At 42.1% G+C, this 14,924-nt stretch overlaps 1 protein-coding gene across 8 annotated transcripts in view; it reads right to left on the reverse strand.

The window, feature by feature from the left end:
• The window catches only part of PLXNB2 (plexin B2), a 252,479-nt gene that overhangs the window by 160,590 nt on the left and 76,965 nt on the right, over positions 1–14,924 (reverse strand). For all 8 annotated transcript variants that reach the window (XM_030237867.2, XM_030237869.2, XM_030237868.2 and 5 more), the window contains one exon: positions 10,430–10,614. The gene's annotated coding sequence lies outside the window, so the exon portion shown is untranslated. The remainder of the gene's footprint in view (positions 1–10,429; positions 10,615–14,924) is intronic.

Consider the following 14,924-nt stretch of genomic DNA (forward strand, 5'->3'; position numbering starts at 1 on the left):
CTCTCTTTATCAGCTGAGAAAACCGGACATTTGGAGAATGCAGCTTTTTCTCCACGGTGAAGAGCTCAAGAGTTGCAGTGGTTAATACTCCAAAGGGTTCATTTTTCCTCTGCTGATTATGAAGAAAGCCTGGATTCTTCAGTTTCTACTGTACTTGTATTTTCACCAAGAAGCATTTCATTCCATTCATGAAGAAAAAGAAGCAAAGCCCTCACCTCCCAAACTGGAACATTCTTGTCAAAGAATTTAACACATTAGACTGTCAAGATTCAGGAGACTTGATGTGAAAGAACACAACAAGGCAGTGATGACAAAAGGGTAGCTTGACAGCTTATTGACTGAGAATGGCTTTCACACCAGGAGGAAAAGAATAAACATATTTTTTTTGTGTGTGCCAGATATGAAATATGCACTAATAGAAGTAACCATACAGATGGCTGACTCCATGGCAGACCTTACAGATAACTGCAGGGTAAAAAAATAAGTTTGAAAATGCCAAAAATACCTTTTAAGCATTCGGCCATCATCTAAAGATCACGAGGCAGATGGAAATGTTGGAGACCAAGGATAAGATTTTGAATGCAGAGTCCAGAGACTCAAGTCCCTCTGAATAGGCTTGGAGCCCTACTGCTTCTTACTTCCCTAATGATGCAAACTGGCTTCACAAAACCAATTCTGTCTCCTCAGAAGCCCTGCTTCTGTTATGGCATGCTACATGCCATGACATAATCAATTCTCTGTTCTATTCTAAACTCAAAAAATAGTTTTGTGTTAGCCTGTACAGTTTCCAGAAAGTTACACTAGGTCAAGCTCTACAAAGCAGAAATGTCCCTGTTCTGAAGTGCTCTGCTAAATTTTTATCCATCCTCTTCCTGGCTTCTTACTGTTCCTGCCTTTCTGTTATGAATTGTTGTTTTCTGATGTGTCAGACGAATCGAATATATGTCATGCAGAAAGGCAGATTGCTTTTATTTGCTCTCCTGTCCAGCTGTAACCAATCCCTCTGTCACTCTTCTAAATATTCTCCTTCCATTTTAAAGCTTGCTACAGCATTTGTGTTGCTTTTAGTGATGTGTGAAATTCTCTCACTCCTTTCTCCTTACCAGCCCCTGGCTACATGCATTCATGCAAAGTAGAAATGCTGACATAAGGTACAGGATGGAGAGGAGTGTGATCAGAGTGCCAGAACACCACCTCAAGCCTGTTAGTCCATGAGGAACTTAAATTACAAGACTTACAAGGGGTGCAGTGATTGATCTGAGAAGCTGGATGCTGCCTGCTGCTTCAAAAAAAACCCAAATTACTTTTTTTTCAAGGTGTTACTGAGGGATTCATAGTCCATTTATAGAAGCACATAACACAATGGTGGCCCATGACCCAGGCTAAAACTAAACTAAACTAAACTAGGAAGTGAATTAATACAAACCATTTTGCATCAAGACTCAGGAGTCTACAATTCAAAAGAAGGGATTTTTTCCTCTAGAGTTTGCTGATACTTTTTGGCAGTTATGAACAAAGAGCCACATGTAAACAGAGTGCTTGGAGAGCATCTTTAAGCAGGCTCTTTAACTCCTTTCTGGGAGCCTGAACAACAGCAACCATGATAAAAGCAACTTCAAGTCACAATAAATACATTGTTCTCATTTAATTAATGTTTTCTCAATACAATTGGTGTGTAAGAGGTCAGAGGAAAAGAAATTTGTATACTACAGAGATCACACTGTCAGGTAGCACATTAAAAATATTTTCTATGACTGTCCTACAACAATAAAAAATGTTCCCATAAATATATGAGTGACAAAAGAAGGGCTAAAGAGAATCTCCATTCTTTATTGGAAGTGGGGGAAACATAGGGACAAAGGATGAGGAAAAGGCTGAGGTACTTAATGCCATCTTTGCCTCAGTCTTTAATAGTAAGACCAGCTGCTCTTTGGGTACCCAAACCCCTGAGCTCAGAGGCAGGGATGGGAGTAGAATGAAGCCTCTGTAATCCAGGAGGATTGGGCAGTGACCTGCTACACCACTTACACACACAGGTCTATGGGGCTGGATGGGATCCACCCAAGGCATCCACTGAGGGAGCTGGCAGAACTGCTCACTGAGCCACTTTCCGTCATTTCCCAGCCTACCAGGAGCTCCCACTTGCCTGGAAAGTACAGATGGGCTGAGATGGGATTGGCAGAATGGCATGTACACCAACCAATTAATTAAAATGAATGCAATCTTTTTAGCTTTACATAAGCTTAGTTGCAACATTTCAGTTTGCAAACACCTCCCTGAAAGTCTTATCAAAGACCCTTGTGTAGTACACTATTTTCTTTATAACCAAACCTCTCTTTCTCTCATTCCCTCACCTGTAAATACAGTATAAAACTCTCAGAGGTGGAAACAATTGAGGAAACTCACAGGTGAAAGAAATTTTCCTGATACACACTGTAATGCTGCCATTCAGAGCACAGCAACCACAGCTTGACATGTGGTTTTGTTCAAGATTAGCAAAACTCCAATGAATGTTTCTTTTCTTTATCAGCACTAAAAATATTCCAACATCCTCATGTCAGCAGTTACACATTTTCAAAACAGAGATCTCCTATTAGGCTTGTTTATGATCAGCAAAAAGTAATTTTGCAATATTTTGCTTTCCAGATCCCCTCCCCAAACCAGCAACCACCAAGCATTGCTGATATCTTTAATTTCTTGAAAAGTTTTGCTTTGTCCAAACAAACATGGAAATCAGCTTTTATTCAAATGTTCAATGAACTCAAGAGTTAGAGTTAGAAACACAAGGTGTTTCTTCATGAAGCTGTTTTTTTCTTTTCAGGTTAAATGTATTCTTTTGTATTTAATTGGATAGTTGTCATGGTTTGGTGTGGGTTTCAAAGCATGGTTCTAATCCAACCACTAAATAAAAAAATAAATTCAGAACTGAGCTGTAGCTAAATGTGAGCACATGTAAAACTGAGCACACTGAGACTATGCAGGGCACTGTTGATCTTGGACACTCAAAGGAATTTTTTGAAAGTTCAATGATCTTCAGCAGTGACTCCCTCAAACTCTTAATTTTCTGTGTTATCTCAGGACACTTCATGTACAGCAAAATGAAAAAAAAAACCAAAAAACTGAGTCTCAACTCAACTTGTTCAATAGCTCCTGGATAAGTTTTTCCATTTCTTCTCTTAAACTGACAAAATCTCTTGAAATGGGGAAAAGAGAGGGACTACAGGGCAGGAATAGCTTTCTTCAGGGAGTATTCCAAGCTCATCTGCACTTTAATGTAGTCCTTTCTTGGGACAGAAAATCAATTCAGAATGTATATCTATCAAATATGAGAGCATATAAAAGACAATGAGAGGTCTGTAGGGTAAAAGAAAGGGAAAAAAGTAAGACAGTGAATTGCCAGCAGTCCCTATTTTAGCAGTGTCCTCACTAAGGGGCTGCCACTGAAGAGGAAAGTTAGGCAGCATGGACCACCCATCACCAACATACAGCAGCATCTGAGTGGCATCTACTTGGGGCCAAAATCAATCCTAAGACTGGTGGAGGAAGGCTCTCCACTGCAGCAACACTCTCCACAGTCCTTCCTCTTTCAAAACCAAGTTTAAGCAGCATGAGCAGAGGTGCTGCCAGCCAGCTAGACACGTTAACAAACGGTATGGTAATCACCTGCATATTACAGGGGGAAGCTGAAGCCAAGATTTTATAGTATGATTAATGGCTGCTGGATGTACAGTTCAAGGTACTGTGAAGAAATGCTGAGTTCAACTTCTGGAGGAAAAAAAAAATCAGGCTCCTTTAACATCCCTTAAGCTAAACCAGCTTTGGGTTCCCCACCACTGTTTTGGGATGCTTGCCATGAGGACCTTGAGAGAACTACCTTCTACCCTGGGAAATTAATTAAGCTGCAATACATCACATTTAAAAGCTGGTGTCCTTGCTTCAGCCAGCCTCTGGGGTGGAGTGAAAGTGCATTTAGAGATGGGAAAAAGAAAAGGTCTTTCCTGAGGGCCTGGACAGGTGAGTGAGTTTCCATGAGGTAAGCAAGGGTGTGAGCCCATGGGCGTGCTGCAATGGCCCCAGTGCCTGCTCCTCCCAGGGGCACACAGGGCACCCTGCTGCCCCCAGTGTCTGCTCCTCCCAGGGGCACACCTGCTCCTCCCAGGGGCACACAGGGCACCCTGCTGCAGGCACTCAGTGGGACCATCCCTGCCCACCCTGCAGCCCCAGCCTGCACTGCCTCAGTGCCCACGCAGCCACTGCCACAGCTCAGCAGGGACAGGCTGGCTGCCCACCCAGCCCTGGCAGTGCTGTGGGGGCCACTTCACCCAAGAGGGGAGCGAGCACCACTGGAGGAGAGCAGTGGGCTCTTCTGGAGCAGGGTGGGCTTGGCCTGCAGTGCTGTGTGACACCAGGCAGACATGGGCAGTGCAGGTCAGCTGATTTGCTGGTGGTGACTGTGAGGAATGGGCTCCAAAACCACCTGAGAGCGTTTGGCTTTGGGCTAGGTCACTGTATGCCTCTCACACAGCAATGATCACTCAAACATCAATCAAATATTGTTCACTTTGTGACATAACAGCTACAGCTTGGTATTCACAGGAGTCTGCTCTCCATCTCTGATTCCCAAACCTGAGACTGTCCTTTGCTCACCTTCAGGGCAGCTCTTCTCTCCAAGCACCCAGTTTGGGTGGCCACCAGGGCCTTCTGGCTGAACACCCAACAGAGCAGCTGACCTCCAGCAGCAATCCAGGGGTACCCAGTGCCCACTTGGGCACTGCACTGACCTCCACTACCTTTGCTTCCTCGATGGGCTGGGACTCTGAAAGAGCTGTAGAGCACCTTGGCTATGCTTGTGGAAAGGGCTGAGAGAAGACCAGGTCTGTTTTCATACAAGACTAATGATAAATCAGCAGAAAGGATAAAGGGGCAATCTGGACACTGTGATGAGTCTTTTTTCAAAGAATCCCTGCTGAAAGAGGATTTCAGGGAGCTTATGACAGCAAGAATAGTTGACTCAGTCCACAGAGCTCCAAGCCTCCCCTTCTCCTGACATCTAATATGCCCCTCAAAATTGATCTCTGTGTGTATAGGGGCCATATCAGATAACCTCACTGTTTAGCTGCTCCTGGGGATACTTCTGCACCAAAAAGATCCTTACAGCAAGAAACTCAGATCACCTCTGTTCTGGCACTGCCTGAACACCAGAAGGCAGCTGGACGAGATGCTTCCTTTGTCTTAATATTTAACTGCTTGTAGGTCTTGGATGTGTTTTTGGCTCAGCATGAAACACCTGAAAATGTCTGTACTAGGCACACTGGACGCATTCAGCAGAGCCCAGTTTTATGAGTGAGATGAAGCTCAGCCTTCTTTCTACACTCACAGAAGACACACATTCAGGCTTAAAAAAGACCCCAAAAAAACAAGGCTTATTTTGCTAACCAAAGATGCAAATCAAATGGCACTGACAGATTCCTCTCTTTTCTTGGTTCTACATAATTTTCCCTGCATAAAATATTTTATATACCCACTGGATTCTTTCTTCCATGGTACTCTGTTAAACTTTTGACTAGAAGACAAAAATTACTCTTGCAATAGCTGTTTCCATGTATGGGTGGGTCAAGAATCTTCTTCATAGCCACAATACCTATATAGTGCAACTATCCACCAAAGAGGAACATAAATTCCATGGAATTACTGCAGCAGCATTGAAGTGCATAAACTGCCAAACCATACAGAAAGTTAATAGATTTGTTTGTGGACTAGACAAGGTTTAATTAAACCAGGCAGCTCTGAAGAACAGTAAATCCTCTCTCTTTTTGTCTTCCCCTTCCCCCCACCCCTTTCTTTTCTAGAGTATCTTTCTCCTAGTGGCTTTCCTCTTCCTAATAATCCCATCACAAATGACAGATATGTTATCAGTCATCACTGGGATTTGACACATTCTTAATACCTGTCATGACAGCTCTGAAGTCTGCATGCTACTCCATTGTATTCCAAAGCATTTGCAGGAGGTAATGGACACATCAAATACAAGTCAATGGCTCTGCTTTATTGAACTGCTGAAGGCTTGCAATATAGAAGGAGATGCTTAAAAAAGCCTAATTGTGATTATTCAAAATGACAGACATAGTAATTAAATATAAAACAGTATATAATGTGGCAGAGGATTGCTGTCCCCAAATAGAGTCTCTCCTGATACCTTGGGTCCCTGTTTTACTTTAATAGAGAACCTAATGCAGAAATGAGGTGCAAGTCATGGCTAGAACCAGTGCCAACATCCAAGGGGGACACCTGAACTGATACGAGGACAGTGGGATTGTGAAGTGTGTCACTCACAGCAACTGCCAGTGCTGCCAAGGAGTAAATGTGAGTGCAGTAGAACATGAGTTTGAGAAGTGTCTCCCTGATGGGTACACAAGGAAAGGACAGCACCTTACCACTGAGCAATAAGGACAAGGAACACCAACTAACAGGTTTTGTATGAGTCCGCTGCTAATGCCTGTTGATTTCTGTAGACCTCTCAATACAGGTAGTTTTGTTTTCTTTTGTTCAAGCCCTCGAAAGAGCTGCAACAGATACAGCACCCCACAGAAAAAAATCAATACAGAGCTCTCCAAGCAGATAAATTTTCTTTTTATCAAATTCTAGTATTATTTCAGGTGACTCAGGTCATCTGTGTGTAATACTTTTCAGGCACAAAAAAAAAAAAAGATAATTTTTTGAACAATTTCTTCCAAGCCATAAACTTGCAAAAGCTTTCTCTCAGTTGAGCCCAGCTGCTGCAAAGGATCTTACAGCTACAGTCTCTGCCAACAGCATATGAGCTGCATGACAGCAGTGTGCTCTGCCATTAGTAAATGCAATGGCTTGTTGTTCTCAATGCATTTACGATTTTGCACAAAAGCAGGAAAAAACCCACCCCCAACAAAAACAAAAACCCCACACAGATTAGAGACAAAGCAGTCCTGTGTAACTCCAGGCCCTTTCAGCAAGGCGATAGAGCCAAGGCAGAATTGTGAGCTGGAGTCAAAAGGAAGTGTCCATTGACATAATGAGCTTTGGAGCAGGTCTGCAGGGAAGAAGACAGCAAAACACATTCAGCCACCTAAGTGATTTCATGTCCTCTGGACAAAATTATTTAACGAGTATGTTGTGGTTTAAGAGTCTTGAGGCATTGTTTGCATCTACAAGAAATGGATGAGCAAACTGGGATTCTTTACAATGCAATTTTATTTAGGAGAGATGCAAGAGTAAGTTTTGCACCTATCAAGCACTTGGGAACAAAGTGATGGTATTTAGAGGGGTGGGAATATTGTTCCCAGGATGCAGCAAATCCTATTCCAGGGATCTAAACCACTGCAATAACAGCACTGGTCGAGTGTAAGCTCATCTTTCCAGCTGAAGCACTTTCAAATAAAGCTGAAAGGTGAAGTTTACTTTAGTAGGCTTCTCACCAGATCAGATACTGCCCGTTCTTGAGTGGCCAGTGTGAAAACATACCACAGATAAACATGGTATCACAGTTTCTGATGATGATCCTGTACCAGGGCCAATTACAGATCAAATTTGTACTGTGAGCTGAGCTTAGGTTGCATGGAGGCAAAATCATGGCAGCACAGCCCCACTGAGAAGTCTCCCAGGATATATTCCCTTCTGGCTAGGGTCCAAGGAGCATTACTGCTTCTCCTGCTGCCTACACTCCCCGGTTATTCCTTTCATACACCCTCTCAGCTGTAAGCAAATCAACATGCCAATCCCTTGGGACACATGGCTTAGCTTATACTTAAGACTTGCCATTCTGCTTTGTGCTTTGGACATTGATTTCCATTGTCTCAGCTATCACGCAACAAAAGGGCATTTAATTGCTGTCTCATTTCGTCTGGGGGAGAAGAGGAGAACAACTTTTTCCAGCCCTGATTGATGGCAGCCATTAGCACCTCCTAGCACAATAGTGACTTACTAGAAGTATGATTTGCATGTGAAGTTCAGCGCCACACAAGTGAATCAGATTTGCAGCTATGCTCACTTGAACAACTTCAGAGACAAAACCTTCCCATGAAATGAATTTGCAGAAATGCTTACAGTGGCCACCTATTTAAAGAGAAAACTTCAAAGATTGAGGAGGTTTGTAGAGACCTCCTAGAAACAAAAGAAAGTTCATTTCAGCAGAGATCTCACAGTTTTTGTTTCACTTGTCAAGTGCTCTACCGTGTAGGTGCTTTAACAGTTCTAAAAGGAAAAAAAAAAAACCAACCCAAAAAACACCCAATCAACACGATTTATACTTATTTACATGCATTTAACATTAGGAAACACTTCATATCCACTGGGCATCAAATTTCCCAATTGCATACTATGAAAGGCAATGCTGAAGAATCCCATAAAATGTTTTCCCTTTTTCGTGTGAGCATTTCTATTTTCTTTGTGATGGAGGAAAGAAGAAAATTAATATCCACATTTAATATCCTCCATGTTCTGGAGAGCAATAAGCCACATGCCTTGGTGCTCAAGCCAAACTGCTGATAGTGGATTTTTAGTACTCGTCTCATTTTATTAAAAAGCAAAAGGATGCAAATCTCCCTTTCAAAAGATCAGAGCTCAATAAGCTACTAGATTACTGAAGGCTTCTGGAAATAGCACCTTCAATTAGTCCTGTTATGTGAAACCTGCAGTAATTTCAGTAAAAGTTGATGTAGTTTGATGCAGCTTATCAAAACATTTAATAATTGCAAAATATAAGATCAAGCACCTTTTGAACACCAGACTTTCCAGTCAGACATAGAAACAAGATGAGGAACTAGGTATTATCAGACACACCTTTTTACATTTTTTGGAAGATTTACCAGAGGAGAGGCAGATTGAGAGAAGCTGATTTCAGCAAGGCAATGATGTACAGCCAAACACGCAAGCACTCATGTTGTCTCAGCTGTGGGAGCACTAACCCTGGCCAGGCAGAGGCTTTCTGAAACCATGCTAGCTATACCCACAAAAAACCACTTCTGACTACTTTCAGAACATATGCTCTGTTGTTCACATAATTGGTTTAAAATTCCACAGCAAAATTACTCTGCAATTACTTGCTTTCAGTGAGTCCACTTCGTACATTGGCATCCCCCACAGGACCCACCTTTGTTCCTCAGTGATACTCATCTTGCCTGATGTGCATTTCTAAATAAGCTTAAATAGTGGCTATTTCTGTGTTATTTCATGCTTTTCCCTACATTTCAAAAAATCGTGATTTTAGGTACATAAATGAATGTGTGATGCCTGAATGCACATTTTTGGTTTAGAACAGCTGCTTTCACTTCTACTCATTCTGCAGCACATATGCATGGAAAACTGTATTTTGATTCTTCCTTTCCCCATTTGTTTTAAGGGAAAATAAAACTTAAAACACAGAAGCATCCAAACCAAACAAACAACACCCCCCAAAAAAACCAAACCAAAAAACTACTAAAAAACCTAAACAAAACCACTCACAAACTGGCATGAGGTCAGATATTAAACGCTAGAACACACTTGCTTCCTTAACTTGGCTCTTCCTAAATTTTGTTTTCCCCTCCCACTGTTTCCTTTTTCTTTGGTGCCGGGCAGGAGACACGTTTTTCTCTTGCTGGAAAGGCTGAGTGTTATACTCCAAAAAGTTCAGTCTATGCACAATTATTACTGGTAACTGTGAGGAAGGCAGCTCACAGGATCCCAGAGCCTCTCCTTCCCCTCCAGGCTTGTGCCAGACTGGAACCAGAGCTCTCAGTGGCAGCGCCTCCAGGAGCATCACAAGCACCCAGAAAGCTGCCAAAATGGATTTAAACCATTTTGCAGCTGAAGAACTACCTGAGAACCATGTTTGTGCAACCCCTTTATCAATCTTGCTTCAGATCTCTTTGGCCATTTGAGAATAAAGAAGGTTTTACATGCTGGTTTCTGAGAAACCTGCCAAGCCAGCACACGATAATCAATGTGAACAGGTCCTGGAAAAGAAGTTGATCAAATCTCTCCGATCATCCCCAAAGTCACAGTCAAACCCTCACACCTTGGAGATTCAGGTCAGCCACACAGCTGCTCAGCATCCCCTGGGAGACTCAGAATGTAAGTGCAAAATTAGGGCAAGCACAGCAGTAGGCTGCAGCGTGTTGCTGGCAGAGGCACAAACCTGCTCCTCTACCCAGCACACCATCTATAAATAGGTTTATGAATACAGAACCTCTGCCAAGCTATTCTTGCTTTTTTTTCCTTTGCTAATTTTTAATGCCTCTTGCAAGACTGACTCCTAGAAGTTTTATCTCCATTAGTATTAATAAACACTTATTAAATGCTCCAGCAATGTCTGAAAGTCTTGATAAATAGCAACAAATTTGTCTAGAAAACCAGAATATGATTTTGCATTTAGAAAACCCAATTGTATTAAAAAAGAAGAAAAAAGTGAGCTTACCTGAAAACAGAAAATTCACATGAAAAATCTGTGTGCACTCCACAGCTTGGGAAATGAGAACCCACTTCTGGGACTTCAAGAGGAGACAAGATGGTGTCAGTGCTTGCTCTTGTTCAGCTGTGCTCCTGGGGGTACCAGCTGAGCCCCAGAGCTGAGCCCTGGGCTGTCTCCCTCACTCTTGGCACCTGGAACAAGAAGACAGGCACTCAGTGCCTCTGCACAGGAGCAGCACAGCGTTCCACAGCCCAGGCACGGCGAGGGATGCCGACACTGCCCGACTGCTGCACGCACAGCCTCGGAGCAGGGGAAACTCAGCACAGTGCCATTAGTGACAAGCGTGGCTCTCTGCTCCTCTCCACCGCAGGTGCCCTCCCAAGATACCCTGGGGACATGCAAAGCACCAGGAAGCCATCCACAGAGCATCCTAACTCCCTCAGAGGGACCACTTTTCTAGGTAACAGTAGCTCCATAACAAGCCTGCTAAAGCCCAGACTATAGCAAGAACAATTTATGGTAAGAATTTTGTTTTGAGCTGCCAGTTTTTGGGTGACCAAACCAGCCAGGACTAATTTCTGACAGGGACATTAACCGAGGACTTAAATTACCTTGTACTTTCATCTGGTATCATTCTCTTGCAACTCTGTTTTTTCCCTTTCCCTCTCAACCCTTACATATTTCACCATCCATTTTCAAGGATGGATGGCTAAATGAAGCCCTTTATTAAGACTCAATTTTCAAAAGCAATGTCACCTTCCAGTTTCCCTTTGCTTCAGAAATTAGCTTCTAGGGGCATTTTATTGAAAAGCCTACATCTATACTTATTTAAACTTTCTGGGGAATAATTGAGTATGGAAAGTAACGTTTAGCCTGATTAAATTTTTATTTCCATCCAAAAATAAAAGGAAATGCATAGTAAAGCACTAGAAAAGCTTGAGCCTCCCTATTTTTTTTAAACTTCTAAAAGATGAAGACAAAGGAGACATATTATATTAAATCTTTTCCTTTCAGAATTCCCAAGAAACTTATGACCAAGTTTTGAGCTATGTAGAGTTGACTGCTAAATACTTGCTGTGTTCTGAGCTAGCTGATCTTACTGGCCCTGATTTGAGCCGTAGGACTACATGACCTCTGGTGGTCCCTTCCAAACCAAGTCATCCTATTGTTTTTTCCAAAGGGAATGAAGACTAGTCTGTGCTTTTCAGAAACATAGCCAACCTTTTTTGTCATGTTTGCCACCACTTTTACTGTAGGCATCTTCTCCGACAAGGAACCTTTCAACAGCCGAAATCTATACTCATTTTATATATGAAAACTCTTTAAGTCATTTCAATTCCAAATTATCAGAAGTATCTTGTCACAAAAAATGAAAGGATTTAATGCATTTAGGTTAAATTAGCCTGGTAAGAAAACTAAGAGAATGCATCGTAAGTCCTCCACTAGATAACACTAAAGAAGGAACTGGGGGTAAAAGACAGTGGTGATATTTCCTGTAGAAGAAACTCTGACTTTACAGTGATACATTTTCTAGCTGTGATTCTGAAGGCAGGAGACTATTTTTTAAATCAGCTCTCACATGGCTCACATTTCAGCCCTGTCTGCAGTGTGAGCAGTGGAATCCCTTGCACAGTCCACACCTCTGCCTGCCAGCACCAGCCTCCAGTCACACCTCCCTGTGCCAAGGCCCAAGGTCACACACAAGCCCCATCTCCTGTGGATCATCACATGGCCACTTCCCAGCCCTCCAGCTGCCTCCATCGTGGCCGTGCATCAAACCTTTTAGCTGGCCAGCAGCTTCACTCCTGAAAAAACTGACTTTGCAATGTTTATCTCCTGGAAGATAAACCTTCTGAGGCATTTTTCCCCCAAAAATTCTTAAGCATGTGTGTTTCTTGATTAATACTAAACAAAAAGACCCCTTGTGCAATGCAGCAAGACCTTTCTCTGTTTCTCTGTGTACCTGCTCTCAGCAGAGAGGAATAAGACATTATTTAATAGATAAGATATTCAGGGAATGAAGAACAGGAATTCCAGTCTTAAGATATCATAAAGACAAGATATTAAAATTAAAAATAAAAATACTTTTTCCAACATTAAGGTTAAGGAATGCCATACAAGATTGGAAATTTCTCCTCAAATCTAAGTGAGCCTTATTCCTGTTGCTCTGACACTTCAGTCATGGCTGTCTTCTCCCTTCCCCTTCTCCAAGGGGGAAATGCCTTCTCTCTTAACCCCAGCAACACACTGGCCATCAGACTCTATCACTGCTTCTGCTGCAAGAGAACACTGAGACAAGAAAGGGGTAATCCCCTCAGAAAACCACTCACATGGGTCTACCCAGCAAGTGGATACATATTCTTCCTTCTCTCATTTTTCAAGAGTCACAGGTACTTCTCTATTCTAATAAAATTATTTCAAATAAATAATTTGAACAGCACACCATGACCACTTTTAAAGTTGACCCTTAGCCTAAAACAGATTCTAAAAGAGACTGTTAGATATGAAGAGCTTTTCCTTCAGCATGCCCATAGTTTGCTTCAAAGCTCATTGTTTAAATAGGAACAGTTGACATGCAAAGTCAAATTTAAGGATCCTGGAAATAGCTGTGCATGACGGGCAGCTGGCAGGCAGGTCTACTGAAAGGATGCAGTTCTGCACATGAAGTCACAAGAGTAAGATTCCTAATTATATGCAGTAACCAAGGCATGGAAGAAAAAACAGTTCATCAGTTAGCATCCAGCAGCACAGTGAGGAAGCTTTGTTCTCTTCTCTGGAAAGAGGACAGTCGATACTGCTCATATCAAAGCCTGGGTCCACAGCCCTCCAGGCTTAATTAGAAAATCATGAAGAGTACAAAATGGCATTGGATACAAAAATGATCATTTTTCAAGTAAATTTAGTGGAGTGAGCACTCTTACATTTACAATCCACACTCCCTTATCCACCCTTTTTCCCTCGTTAATGATACAGAGTTGGCTGCAGATGCAACAAAACCTGTCAGCAACTGCAGGGTGTCCTAAAGCAAGTCTTGCCTATTATTCCAGCTGTATAGATGAAGGTCGCTGACACTGCTAACACCTTTGACATTTTATAATCAATTGCCAACATTTACAGAGGAGAAAATACCACTAGCTTTGAACATACTCAGAAAGAAAGAAAAATTCTTCTCCATTAATTTTAAGCTTGCTCTATCTGAGCCAAAACATGAAACACGAGGCAACCTAACAAGTCAAATATTAGTGAGATTGTTTTCTGGCAGCCAATGCCATATTCTGTTTGTATATAAACAATTGTAGTTTATCCATCTCAAAACAACTGCAGTATGAATCATTATAAGGACAACGTCAGAGAAAACTGCCAAATACTATTAGCTGAAGAAAAACAATAATTTAACTTTAAAAGCAGCTATGAATATTAGACTATCAGCATGTTGCTAACACCACATACCTATTGGTGAAATCTAGTATTTTGTGGATTAGACTCTTGGAAGATGAAAGGGGATGACCTTTACCTATACCTTCACTGCTGGTAAAGAATGATGAAGCTCTTGCCATACACTGCACATTCACCTCGTGCCTGCTTTTCAGAACAGGAACAGAGATTGCTGCCTTTTAAACTAGTCTTACAGTGATTTTTAGCCAGCTACAATATTCCACTGCTATAGCTAAGGATGGAGGGCTAAGGAAGAGATTTTAAAACAATACTTTGTAAAGGGTCCACAAGTCCTGTCTGATTTATAAACTGTCAATGTGCTTGATGAGTTCAGCAGCTGAGAAGCCTGGGATCTGACATTACTGCCCTTACTCAATAGTTCAAAGCAATCATTTTGAGTTAATACAGGGCCTCAGAGAACATGGGGATCTCTAACTTAAGACCTTCTAAAGACCTATATTTGGTCAAATTTCTTGCTCCTGACAGTGCTTCTCACCCTCCAGCTCCTAATTCAAACAATCAGTCCACCCTTGCTTTTCACAGGAGCTCGTTGCTGTACGTTGTAATATTTGCATCAAACACAATTGCCAAAGGCACTCCAATTTTCACTAATAGTTATCATTAGGAGGGGGAAAAAAAAGTATTTTTGTCCAAAAATAGCCATTTCCTGATGTTTAGCATAGGCAGGATAACGGTCACAGGCAACATCTTGGCTCAGCAGGCAACAGTAGTAGGTGGTAAATGAGAGTGCTGGGGAGGGGACAGATCTTTTTCCAGGGGGGAGAGGGGGCAGTGTCTGCTAAAGGAGGCACCCTGATGGCAGTAGATTTATGCATCCGCTCTTGTCAGTCTAGGAGGAGGGAATCATTATGCAGGGCCAGCTGCAGGGGTGTGCACTGCTGTCGGGAAAAATTAGAAGTCTAGCAATGAACTATAAAGAAGGGAGAAATGACAGAGTGAATGAAAACTCCATGATAAACCCATTTAGGCTCTCTTCACCCTGAGATGATATATGAAGCATAATCTCTTTGGCATATATGCTGGCAGAGACTCAAAAAAATACGCC

This window comes from Serinus canaria, chromosome 1A (genome assembly GCF_022539315.1).
Source record: "Serinus canaria isolate serCan28SL12 chromosome 1A, serCan2020, whole genome shotgun sequence".
NCBI lineage: Eukaryota > Metazoa > Chordata > Aves > Passeriformes > Fringillidae > Serinus > Serinus canaria.